Source organism: Anabrus simplex, chromosome 2 (genome assembly GCF_040414725.1).
Source record: "Anabrus simplex isolate iqAnaSimp1 chromosome 2, ASM4041472v1, whole genome shotgun sequence".
In the NCBI taxonomy this organism is placed as follows: domain Eukaryota; kingdom Metazoa; phylum Arthropoda; class Insecta; order Orthoptera; family Tettigoniidae; genus Anabrus; species Anabrus simplex.
The window spans coordinates 1,201,293,533-1,201,306,709 of record NC_090266.1 but is presented as its reverse complement, the minus strand read 5'-3'; the positions used below and the strand labels follow the sequence as shown (position 1 = coordinate 1,201,306,709).

Here is a 13,177-nt window from a genome sequence, read left to right as displayed (position 1 = left end):
GCAATGGTACGAGGCAAAGGCCACAGCTGCGGTTGCATTTCTGCAACATTCGCCGTAAATTAAAATAATATCCAGGTATTCTTCATTACTGAAGGCCGGCACACCGACTAGCTCACGGCAATTGTTACACGCCACACGAAAACACGGTTAATGTGTCAATATGGAAAGCAATATCCGAAATGTATGTGAATTACGGTACAGTATGACAGCAGACCAGATCAGGAGACACTAGTACACTGAAGCTAGAACGTGCCGAGATGATATTGGTTTGTTTACAGCAGGCTACAGGCCAGTACAAGCAACCCCTGCTCTGAGCACACAAGTACATTCGCTGCATTACGTCAGAAACGGTGGTGCCATTGCCATCCTCTAACTGCCATGTATTTCAGAACGTATGAGGTTTAGAAACGTGAAACCAAGTGTGTTATCACCAATTGCAGCTCTAGTTTTCATTTTGCTAGAACAAGCATACATGTTCCGTTTAATAAAGCACAACTTGGCGTTGGAAGTGCTACTCGTTCACCTTTATGGATTATGCACACCTTCTCCTTGTGTGAGCCCCAGACATGGGTATGTTCCTAGCCAATTGGAATTTTCATATTTCATTTCATTTCGGAGATATTTGGGGTCGCAGAGTTGGGTGGGACACCCTGTATATCGCATTATACAAAGTAAGATCCAAACCTTCGAGGACTGCTCACAACAGATAAACCACAAGCATGTAGAAGTAACACTATAACACTGTCAGAAATGCAGCTTAATGTCCCTCCCCTTCATAGTCAGTGAAACAGTGGCCATCCCTGATGCATTCTGCTGTTGTTAATCATGTTTGTGCTATGAAGAAACATGGATTATCAAGAGACCACTGTGCAAACACTAAACTTTGTCAGCATTTGGGAAACATATTTGGAGACTTCAAAAATGCTAACAACTATGTACAATGAATCTACAATGGTGAGATGAAAATTCTTAGAATGGAATCTGCATTTTAAAGAGGGTCGAGAATCCACCACTGATAATGAACAGTGACTTCATGGAAAATTGACAGATCAATAATCATGTGGTGCAGGAGGATTTCCAGAACTGTTATCAAATCACTGAGGATGTCACTAACAGTACTCATTTTTCAGTGACTACCTGTCAGTATGTTAAATGAGAGGAATTTAGCATGAATGAAGTTGGGTGAGGAGGTGGAAGGAATCGGCTGTGGCTTACAAATAGGAACTTCTCCAGCATTTGCCTGGAAGTGAAAATGGGAAACCACAGAAAACAATTCTCAGGACAGCCGACAGTGGAGTTTGAACCCACTTGTCTTCCCAACGAAGAGCTTGGCTCCACAGCTGTAGTGCGTTAACATGCATGGCCACTCCGCTCAGTTCCTGATATCTTCCAAGCACCTGAAATTATTTCCATCTGATGAATACATAATGATTCTCAACATTAAATCCTCTGTAAGTGGTAAAAATCTTTCAGAAATGTGTATTTGTCTAAATTTTCAGAAATATAGCACCAAATGCATACTGCTGTGCAAAATTTAAGGAAGAGATAGATAAAGCAACATATCAACTACTCGCTGTACAATAATGGCATGTAGCCTCCAAAGAGGCCTGATGCAGGTCTTTCTCGTTGACGCTCTGGCGATCTGCGCGTCTGTGAGGATGGGGTCCTACCTATGATGAATTCTACTGATGAAGACACTGAGCCCCCAAACCATTGGAATTAACAAATGAAGGTTAAAATCTACAACCCAGCTGGGAATTGAACCCGGGACCCCCTGGACCAAAGGCCAGCACACTAACCATTTAGCCATGGATCCGAACAACTACTTGGTGGAAATGAATGAAAGCATGGTAACATGTTGCCAGAGGTCTTCCACACGTGCATAGAAACCTGGCATGAGATCAGCCAGACTATAGCGCCAAATGGGTCCGACTCCACAAAACGAGGCAAATGAAGGAACAGAACAAGTCAGTGCGAGTCAATCAACGAGCTGTTATGGTGCACTGTGGTGGTGTTATTCATTACAACATGGCCCGGAGACAACAACTGGATGACTTCACACAGAGAGGAATCACCGGGAAACTGGAAGAAGGACGAAGTCCAACAAGTGTAGCCCTGGAGTTTGGTATTGATCACAGCATTGTTTCATGTGCATGGAGAGCATACTGAACGACAGGCACAGCTGTCCGAAGGAGAGGAGGGCGCGACCACGGTCAACTACAGCAGCAGATGACCGCTACATTGTGCAACAGGCAAAAAGAGACTCATGTCAAACAGCGGGTGCAATTGCAATCACATTTAACAGGACTGCAAGGCACCCAATCTCACACTCCACAGTGGCATGGCGACTGCATGGGGGTCTCTGTTTGCCCGATGGCCATTATGTTCTGTTCCGTTGACATCCGCACATTGGTGGCACCATTTGTGATGGTGCCAAGAGCAGCAGGTCTGGACCAACGACGAGTGGGGTTGCGTGCTAGTCTCAGATGAGAGCATATTCATTGTGAGTAGTGATTCTAGACATACCCTCATCTAGCGAGAGGTGGGAATATGCAATACACCCGGGAACATTGTCAAATATGATCATTTTGGTGGACCAGGTGTTACGGTGTGGGAAGGCATAATGATGCATGGGCGTATCAACATCCAAATCTTTGTACACTCACCGGTCAACATTATTGTGACAGTGTATTCCTACCCATGTGTCTTTTCACAGGTGCATTTGGCCCCGACTTAATTTTTATGGATGACAATGCACAACCGCAACAAACAGCACGGGTGGAGGAGCTCTTGGAACGAGAGGATATTCGGCAAATAGACTGGCCTGCCCGTTCCCCTGACTTAAATTCCACTGAGCACGTGTGGGACATGTTGACCAGACGTATTGCAGCATGTCCACATTCACCAACGACCATCCAGCAGTTGTCTACCACGCTGGTGGAGGAATGGAACGCCCTACCACAAGAACTCCTTACCAATCTTATGGCTAGCATGGGAACTTGTTGCAGAGCATGCATCGCTGACCGTGGTGATAACACACCCTTTTAAGAACCATGTCCATTCTTTTGTCATGTCCAGGGGACCATCATAATTCGCAGTGACCTACGTGAAATTTATTGTCGCTGTATAAAAGTGTCATTACTCTTTGTCTCATCGCATATTCCTTTCAGCTGCCTACCGTACCACACTGTAGCATTTATATCTATGTATGGTTCAAGTTTCATCAAGCTATGTTACTTGGCAGTGACACAACATGCAAAAGTTACTTTTGTCCTTAAGTTTTGCACAGCAGTGTAGATATCAGCACACTTGGTTTTCTTTGTGTTAAGATTATCATCCCTTTCACATGGATCACAAAATTCCAGCATATAAACCACTGTCAGGTTAACATTTAAAAAGGAAAGACAGATATACAAAGCCTTTAAACTTTTCATATAGCTAGTCATTGGTTCTTGCATTTAATGTTCATATGATCGGCACAGATATCTTCCATTGTTAGATGCGCCAGTGAGTGGTTGGCTGTTTCAAGAGCTCTGTATTATCTTAGTGATAAAGTAGTTAGTAGTTGTAGAAATTTAGCAAATTTTTTGTGTGTGTGATACATTTAATTCCAAAAATATTGGTGTTTCGTGTTTGTCTGTAGTAATCGAGATTAGTGGTATTTATGTACTTTTTTTTACACTGATTAGTTCCGTAGGCATTTGATAGTATACTCACAAAGATGGGATATCAAAACGAGTTGTAATTTCTGCAGCAGTTATATTAGCGCAGGCAATAGATAGGGTTTTTCAAATAGCATAAATACTGTTCTACCTATCACAAAGGTAATAATTTCTTAAATAACATAATACTGTTGTAAATTTTGTTTAAAGAAATGATTTCAACAGAATATACAGTATTTCACTGGCAAAATAGCTCACAGTCGTCGTATTGTTACTGATTATTGTCGCTCTTCGTATTCAAATATTGCATTGTTGGCTACAGATGTGAACAAAATTGTAATGTAGTAAAAAAAAATAAAAATCAGCTGATTCCTGTATTCTGATCATTTGTAGTTCTGAGGTGGTAGTTCAAGTGTCCGTAATTTATACTTCGGACCCTCGATCTTTCAGTATTTAAGAGCACTTAGCTAATAATAATCAAATTCCTATATCCCAACTGACAGAAGTTTTTTGAGGAATTATTGTACACAACCTCTTAATCGTTGTTCAGCAACAAGGACACTTTTATTCACCATCCTGCAGAGTAGGGAAAATAATAGTAATTTACCAGATGTAATAATCACAAAACCACATTTCAGTTGAGAATTGCAGTTTAGATACAGTATATTAGATGGTATCTTGCCTGTTATATTCGTGTGTACATTGGTGTACTGTAACCCTTTCGATACTTTTCATTTCTATTAGAGCATAGTAGGATAAAATAGTACTAATATTAATCTGTCTGCACATTTAACTTTGTTGGTAATCCTTGAGTAGTTCTTGCAAATTGCAAATTTAACAATAAAAATAATGTTATTTGTTTTACGTCCCACTCTTTTACACTACTCTTTTTTGGTTTTCGGAGACGCCGAGGTGCCGGAATTTAGTCCTGCAGGAGTTCTTTTATGTGCCAGTAAATCTACCAACACGAGGCTGACATATTTGAGCACCTTCAAATACCACCGGACTGAGCCAGGATCGAACTTGCCAAGTTGGGGTCAGAAGGCCAGCGCGTTAACCATCTGAGCCACTCAGCCCGGCAATTGCAAATTAATTCCAATTTTCATTTCTGTTTGTGCTTAGTAATAACCTATTATAATTAGGATACGTCTGAACATAGCTTAAAAATTATTGTAGTGTATTCGAAATTAGCGTGCTTATTCTCTGTAACTAAAGGCAGGTTTCATCCTGTGTTAGGGTGTTGTAGGATAAAAATATGGTACGACTAAGTAGTATTGTAGTGTAGTAGTATATTTATCACCTTAGTAGTATATCAATTACCTTATTGTCGTGTGATCTTTGTGTACTAAACTTTTCTTTTCATTATTCCCTAAAGAATGGCTAAGGAATGCAAGTTTAGGAACTGTGGATGTGGCCAGGCATTAAGGTATATGAGGGAAGAGTTGGAGAGTTTTAGGGAGATAATTAGGGTTCTCTCAAAGGACAGGAAGGAAAGTACGCCCCCCTCATACAATGTACAGGATAAAGTAGGTGTAAAATAGGGATGGGAAAGGAAGGGGGGGAATTGCAGAAGATACGTGGTCTAACGATTTAAGGGGAAGGACATTACAACAATAAGGGCTCTATTCAGGATCAGAATTCAGGACAGGTCTCTGGTTGTTTTTCTTTCTTACAATTTGTTTTAAGTCACACCGACACAGTTAGGTCTTACGGCGACGATGGGACAAGAAAGGGCCAGGAATGGGAAGGAAGCGGCGTGGCCTTAATTAAGGTACAGCCCCAGCATTTGCCAGTATGAAAATGGGAAACCACGGAAAACCATCTTCAGGGCTGCCGACGGTGGGGTTCGAACCCACAATTTCACACATCCAAACTCACAGATGCACACCCCTAACCGCATGGCGAACTCGCCCGTTAAGTGTGGAAGTAGGAGGAAAGGAAAAGGTAGGAAAGGGAAATGTAGAGTAGAGGATAAGAAAAAACAAGTGGAACAGGGTCATGGGAGGGAGAAAAGGGAAAAGGAAGTAGCTTCTGCAGCCATCTGAAAAGATAGGACTGACCAGGAAGGGAGAGGATCAAATAAGGTGGGTAGGGTTGAGGCTCTGGTCATTTGGGATTCCGTTGTTCGACAAGTAGGGAAAGTGTGTGGAGGAAAAGGAACCAGGGTACGTTTTCTTTTTTCTTTCGTTTTACAACCTGTTTTACGTCCCACCAACAGAGATAGGTCTTATGGCGACGATGGGACAGGAAAGGGCAAGGAGTGGGAAGGAAGTGGCCGTGGCCTTAATTAAGGTACAGCCCCAGCATTTGCCTCATGTGAAAATGGGAGACCACGATAAACCATCTTCAGTGGTTTCGATCCCACTATCTCCCAGATGCGAGAAGGACCTAGTGTTTACAGTGCACTATGTCTTCTGGTATATGCTAGAGCAATTTTGTTACTTTCATAGATCTGTCTCTGTCTTATCCTTGGCTTTGACAATATGAAAGTGACTAAAGTATGAGCGATGCTAGTATTGCCATCCTTGTGAAGCCAGTCCCTGCTATGAATGGTGTGAAAATGTTGCTCATAGGGTCGGTTGGTGTATGCATTTCAGTGGGCTTGGCAGACTGATATGTAATAGCAACTCTGGCTCGGTGAGGAAAGCAATGGGAAACTACCTCACTCCTCATTCTCTAGTACGCCTCTTCAGTGATGCCTAGGCCATCTATCACAGCTCATGGCAGAGCTGTTGAAGATCCCACAGCGGCATCGCTGACGGACTGAACATACATACATACCCAGCATTTGCCTGGTGTGAAAATGGGAAACCACGGTAAACCATCTTCAGGGCTGCCAACAGTGGAGTTCGAACCCACTATCTCCCGAATACAGGATACTGGCCGCACTTAAGCGACTGCAACTATTGAGAATTGACTATTTTCACCATTTTGGTCCGTATTGACTTATACATTGACAAGGCGGAAAATTATTTTATAGAAATTTGCAGCTATCGAGCTCGGTGGGTACAATGTTACCCAGGAATTAGGTTAAGGCAGATTTTAATGAAAGTACAAGAGAAGGAGGACGGAAAAGAGAAGGTGATAGTGTTTCACGTAGGTACCAACAACGTAAGGCAAGCAGGTATAAGTACCAACATAGTTGACGATGTGTGGGATCTGGTAAATGCATGGGTGAAGTTTAAGGAAACTGAGATTGTTATCAGTGGAATACTGTTTGGAGGGACACTGACTAGTAGATGATTGGGGATTTAAATGACACTATGGAGTAGGTATGTGGGAAAATGGGAGTGAAATTTCTAGATCCTAATGGGAGGATAAGAGATAAGGATCTGCACTAAGATGGCCTTCACTTAAACGGCAGTGATAAGTATAAGTTAGGGAATTTGTTTAGAAGGGTTATGGAAAGGTACATTCAGAGAAACGAGGTGCTCTAGAGAGTGGTGATAAGGGTAGAGGGATCTGGCAGTCAGGTATGGATGACATAAAAATGTTAGAGTTGAACTATAGAAGTATTGTAAAGAAAGGAATAGAATTAAGTAATTTAATCTACAGTATATATATAAAAGAACATGTCCTGACTGACTGACTGATTCATCATCGCCGAGCCAAAACTACTGGACATAAAGAAATTAAATTTTGAGGATACAAATATTACAATGTAGGTGCTCCCTAAGGGAGGATTTTTTGATATTCCATCGCTAAGGGGGTGAAAAGGGGGGTGAATTTTTGAAATGTGTGTATCTATATCTCAAAACTATAAAAGGTTACAGATGTAAAAATTGGTATATACAACCTCCTGTAAAAATAAACACGTATTTTTTTTTTCCTTCAGAAAATCCCAATAGGAGGGGCGAAAAAGGGTGAACAAGGGGTTGAATGCCTTTAATGAGGATACTTATATCTCAGAAATTGAAGATTTTACAGACCTGAAAATTTGTATTTGGGATCTCCTTTAAAAATAAACAAAGACGTATCTTTGTGTTTTTGTAAAATTCAATTAAATTAGGGGTGAAAGGGGGAGGGGGGGGGAGAATTTTTAAAATTGTTATTTACAATCTCCTCTAAAAATAAACACGTATTTTTTGTTTTCGGAAAATCCCAATAGGAGGGGTGAAAAGGGGTTGAACACCTTTAATGAGGATAAATATATCTCGGAAACTGAAGATATTACAGACGTGAAAAATGGTATTGAGGATCTCCTTTAAAAATAAAGAAACACGTAATTTTTGTTTTTGGAAAATCCAAATATTGAGGGGAGGTGAAAGGGGGGTGAATTTTTAAGATGAGTGTATGTATATCTCAAAACTTTAAAAGTTCACTGATGTAAAAATTGGTATTTAGGATCTCCTTTAAAAATAAAGAAACACATACTTTTTTTTGTTTTCGGAAAATCCCAATAGGAGGGTCGAAAAGGGGTTGAACACCTTTAATGAGGATAAATATATCTCAGAAACTGAAGATATTACAGACGTGAAAAATGGTATTTAGGATCTCCTTTAAAAATAAAGAAACACGTAATTTTTGTTTTTAAAAAATCCAAATACTGAGGGAAGGTGAAAGGGGGGGTGAATTTTTAAGATGAGTGTATGTATATCTCAAAACTTTAAAAGTTCACTGACGTACAAATTGATATTTAGAATCTCCTTTAAAAATAAAGAAAGACGTATTTTTTCGTTCTCCAAAAATCCCAATAGGAGGGGTGAAAAGGGGTGAAAAAGGGGTTGGATGCCCTTAATGAGGATACATATATCTCAGAAATTGAAGTTATTACAGACCTGAAAATTGGTATCTGGTATCTACTTTAAAAATAAAGAAACACGTATTTTTTTGTTTTGTTGTTGGAAAATCCAATTAATGGGGTTAAACAGGAGTGACAAATTCCGGGGAATTTTTAGAAAGACCTTATCTACAGTATATCTCAGAAATGTAAAATATTAAAGACGTAAAAATTGGTATTTAGAAACTGCTGTAAAGGTAAAGAAACATAGGTGATTTGTTTTCGAAAAATCCACTTAAGGGGAACCAAAAAGGGAGTGAACTTTAAAAAAAAGAATTTTTACAGTATATCTCAAAAACTTAACATGTTACAGAAGTGAAAAATGGTATTTTTTATCTCTATTAATAATAAAAAAACATGTACTTTTTGTTTTCGGTAAAACCAAATTGGGTTGAATTCTCTTAATTAGGATACTGATATCTCAAAAACTGAAGATGTTACAGACGTGAAATTTGGTATTTGGTATCTGCTTTCAAAGTAACGAAACACGCATTCTTGGAAAATCCAATGAAGGGGCGGGGGTGGTGAAATCATTGAAAAATTTATTGAATGATGGTGCGTCTGTAACAAAGGAAATTTACGCCGGGCTGAGTGGCTCAGACGGTTAAGACGCTGGCCTTCTAACCCCAACTTGGCAGGTTCGATCCTGGCAAAGTCCGGTGGTATTTGAAGGTGCTCAAATACGACAGCCCCATGTCGGTAGATTTACTGGCACATAAAAGAACTCCGGCCTCTCCCCGCTGGGTTCTGTGGTTCAAATCCCGCTTTCTCCATGTGAGATTTGTGCTGGACTAAGCGGAGGCGGGACAGGTTTTTTCTCCGGGTACTCCGGGTTTCCCTGTCATCGTTCATTTCAGCAATACTCTCCAATATCATTTCAATTTTTATTCATAATCATTGCCCCAGAGGAGTTTGACAGGCTTCGGCAGCCGGCACAATTCCTATCCTCGCCGCTAGACCGGTGACCCGGTCGAATGACCGGAAACAGGCTGTGGATTTTCATACTTATTCTGATCATAAACCGATCATTTTTAATCTTTCCTGGGTTCATTTTCAAGAGCCATTTTTTCCTTTGGAGAACATTCTTAGATTACAGTAGATTCTCCTGGAATATAAATAAAAATTTAAACACATTTGAAATAAACGATAGGAATGCTATTGACGGTGCAATTGTTCACCTCTATAATAAGCTCAATAATGCATGGAAGTATATCATTCGTATCGCCGGATATCCCGCACACTTGCCTACGCGCGACAATGGTGCTGGTCACATAGTCAGCAATGATAATGGCAGCAGATGTAATTAGCATGCCTCAAAATTAATACCTGAAGCAGAATTCCAACGTACCCAAGATTTTAATCTTCAGACACCAATAAGTTTTAATAAAAATTACGACTCAAATTTTAACATAAGAAGTCAATTTACAATTGTTTTTAAAAAACTAGAACTTTCAGAAAAAAATTTAACCAAATTTTCAACATTTTGAAGATAGTACTGTTTTTTGCATGTCAATATCTTTAGAATTAATGGACATTCCAATTATAGTATAGTCTTTCATATGGTTAAACTATCAATGTGTTCACAAATTCCTATGGTCATGTATTTTATTACTTAATTTTAGAATTATAATTAAGCACAAATTTGTCAAAGCAAATTAACAATGACAGGTCTTAACCTTGAGATGATTACATAGGCGGAGGATGCTTGAAATCAAGCAAAACATGTCCCTATAAAAAAAGTGTTGTAGCATTATGATTTTCTAACAACATAAAATCAATCGTATTGAAAAGGTGGAATAAAAACACAATACTGTAAGCAACATTCTGGTGAAAGAAGCATTTGTAATCTACAAAAAAGTTTAAGATGACAAAAATGAATTTCTAGGTGTAAAGCTCATCGCTAAAGATAATAGGCAACTTGATGTCTTTGGAGTGAACAGACCGGGAAAGGTTATTGTTGATGCTGATCCAGAATTATTTGATGAGATATCCAGCTATGTGGGAAATGATATGGAAAGGAACGTGATTGTAACGGGTGGTCTCAATTGACCAAATGTCAATTGGGAAGGCACTGCGAAAGACAGGAAGCATGATCAACAAATGGCAAATAAGATGATATGGGAAGGACAGCTGATTCAGAAAGTGATGGAACCAACTAGAGGGAAGAATATTCTGGATGAGTTGTTGGTAAAACCAGATGAGCTCTACAGAGAAACCGAAGTAATAGATGGTATTAGTGATCACGAAGCTGTTTTTGTCATAGTTAAAAGTAAATGAGACAGAAAGGAAGGTCTTAAAAGTAGGATTATTAGGCAGTACCACATGGCTGATAAAACAGGCATGGGGGAGTTTTTAAAAGCAACTATGATCGGTGGAAAAAGGTGAATAAAAATGTAAAGAGACTCTGGGATGGTTTTAAAGGAATTGTTGAGGAATGTGAAAACAGTTTTGTACTTTTAAAGGTGGTAAGGAATGTTAAAGACCCACTATATTATAACAGAGAAGTAAAGAGACTAAGAAGGAGGTGCAGATTAGAAAGAGAGTTAGAAATGGCTGTGGAAGTAAGGAGAAATATTGAAGGAACTTACTAGGAAATTGAATGTAGCAAAGAAGTCATCTAAGCAAGCATAGCTGGTAGTCACACAAATTTTAGTGAAAAATGGGTGGGTATGTATAGGTACTTTAAGGCAAAAACAGGTTCCAAGAGGGTCATTCCAGGAATCATAGATGAACAAGGGGAGTGTGTATACAAGTATCTTCAAAAGGCAGAAGTACTCACTCAGCAGTATATGAAGATTGTTGGTTACAAGGATAATGTCCTGATAGGGGAGGTGACTAGTACTAAAGAAGTATTAAAATTTACGTATGATAACAATGACTTTTACAATAAGATACAAAAGTTGAAAACTAGAAAAGTGGCTGGAACTGATAAGATTTCAGGGGATATACTAAAGACAATGGGTTGGGATATAGTACCATATCTGAAGTTCCTACTTGATTATTGTTTGCATGAAGGAGTTATACCAAATCAATTTTAATTAATTTCATGTGGCTATTTCAAGCCAGGTGCAGCCCTTGTAAGGCAGACCTTCCAATGAGGGTGGGAGGCTTATGCCATGTGTAGGTAACTGCGTGTTACTGTGGTGCAGGATAGTGTTATGTGTGGTGTGCGAGTTGCAGGGATTTTGGGGACAGCACAAACACCCGGCCCCCAAGCCACTGGAATTAACCAATGAAGGTTAAAATCCCTGACCCTGCCGGAAATCGAACCCGGGACCCTCTGAACCGAAGGATGGTACGCTGACCATTCAGCCCACGAGTCGGACTACCAAATGAATGGAGAGTTGCTATAATAGCCCCTGTGTATAAAGGGAAGGGTGATACACATAAAGCTGAAAATTACAGGCCAGTAAGTTTGACATGCACTGCATGCAAGCTTTGGGAAGCATTCTTTCTGATTATATTAGACATGTTTGCAAAATTAGTAACTGCTTCAATAGAGGGCAGTTCGGATTTCACTGAAGCTCAAATTGTAGGATTCCAGAAAGATATAGGGTGGCTATATTTCTAGAAAATAGATCTCAGAGAATTAGAGTAGGCGAAGCTTTATCTGACCCTGTAATAATTAAGAGGGGAATTCCTCAAGGTAGTATTATTGGACCTTTATGTTTTCTTATACATAAATGATATGAATAAAGAAGTGCCCAGATGATGTTATTCTCTACAGAGTAATAAATAAATTACAAGACTGTGAGAAACTGGGAAATGACCTCAATAATGTTGTGAGATGGACAGTAGGCAATGGTATAATGATAAATGGGGTTTAAAGTCAGGTTGTGAATTTCACAAATAGGAAAAATCCTCTCAGTTTTTTTAATTACTGCATTGATGGGGTGAAAGTTCCTTCTGGGGATAATTATAAATACCTAGGTGTTAATATAAGGAGAGATCTTCATTGTGGTAATCACATAAATGGGATTGTAAATACAAGGTACAGATCTCTACATGGTTATGAGGGTATTCAGGGGTTGTATTAAGGATGTAAAGGAGAGTGCATATAAATCCCCGGTAAGACCCCAACTAGAGTAGGGTTCCATTGTATGGGACCCTCCCGAGGATTATTTGATTCAAGAACTGGAAAAAATCCAGAGAAAAGCAGCTCGATTTGTTATGGGTGATCTCCGACAAAAGAGTAGCATTACAAAAATGTTGCAAAGTTTGGGCTAGGAAGACTTGGGAGAAAGGAGACGAGTTGCTTGACTAACTGGTATATACAAGAAAATAACACAGGTATTTTATTGGTCCACTTATTCAATACTATCCACTATTATGTGGTTACATCTACATACAGCTATAGAGTTATACGGTACATGTTTCGCCCTTTCTATAGGGCATCTTCAGCCTTTAGTCAATCTTAAAATGTTGAAGTTAAATATTGAATAAAAATGTGAAACAAGAAGCTAGATAATTAACATTGTAGAGCTAAAAATGGTATACAAAGTCATTTAAAATTTGGACAACACTGAATTAAAACTATGATAACATAATGAATTGAAAACTATCTCAAAGTCAGTCTAAAACCATGTGTCTGAAACTAAAACTAGATCTTCATCTTTCTAGAACGTATGGAACTTGCATATTTTCAAATATATAATTCCAAGATTGTCACAAAAGATCTTGCCCAAAGTTAAGGTTCGTGTGTTCAAACTGAGTAAACATGATTGCATTTGTGAAA

General features: G+C 39.3%; 1 protein-coding gene across 5 annotated transcripts in view; it reads right to left on the bottom strand.

Annotated features, from left to right (window-relative positions):
• LOC136864796 (CUE domain-containing protein 1) overlaps positions 1 to 13,177 on the bottom strand; it is a 304,781-nt gene that overhangs the window by 211,089 nt on the left and 80,515 nt on the right. The gene's annotated exons all lie outside the window — the stretch shown is intronic.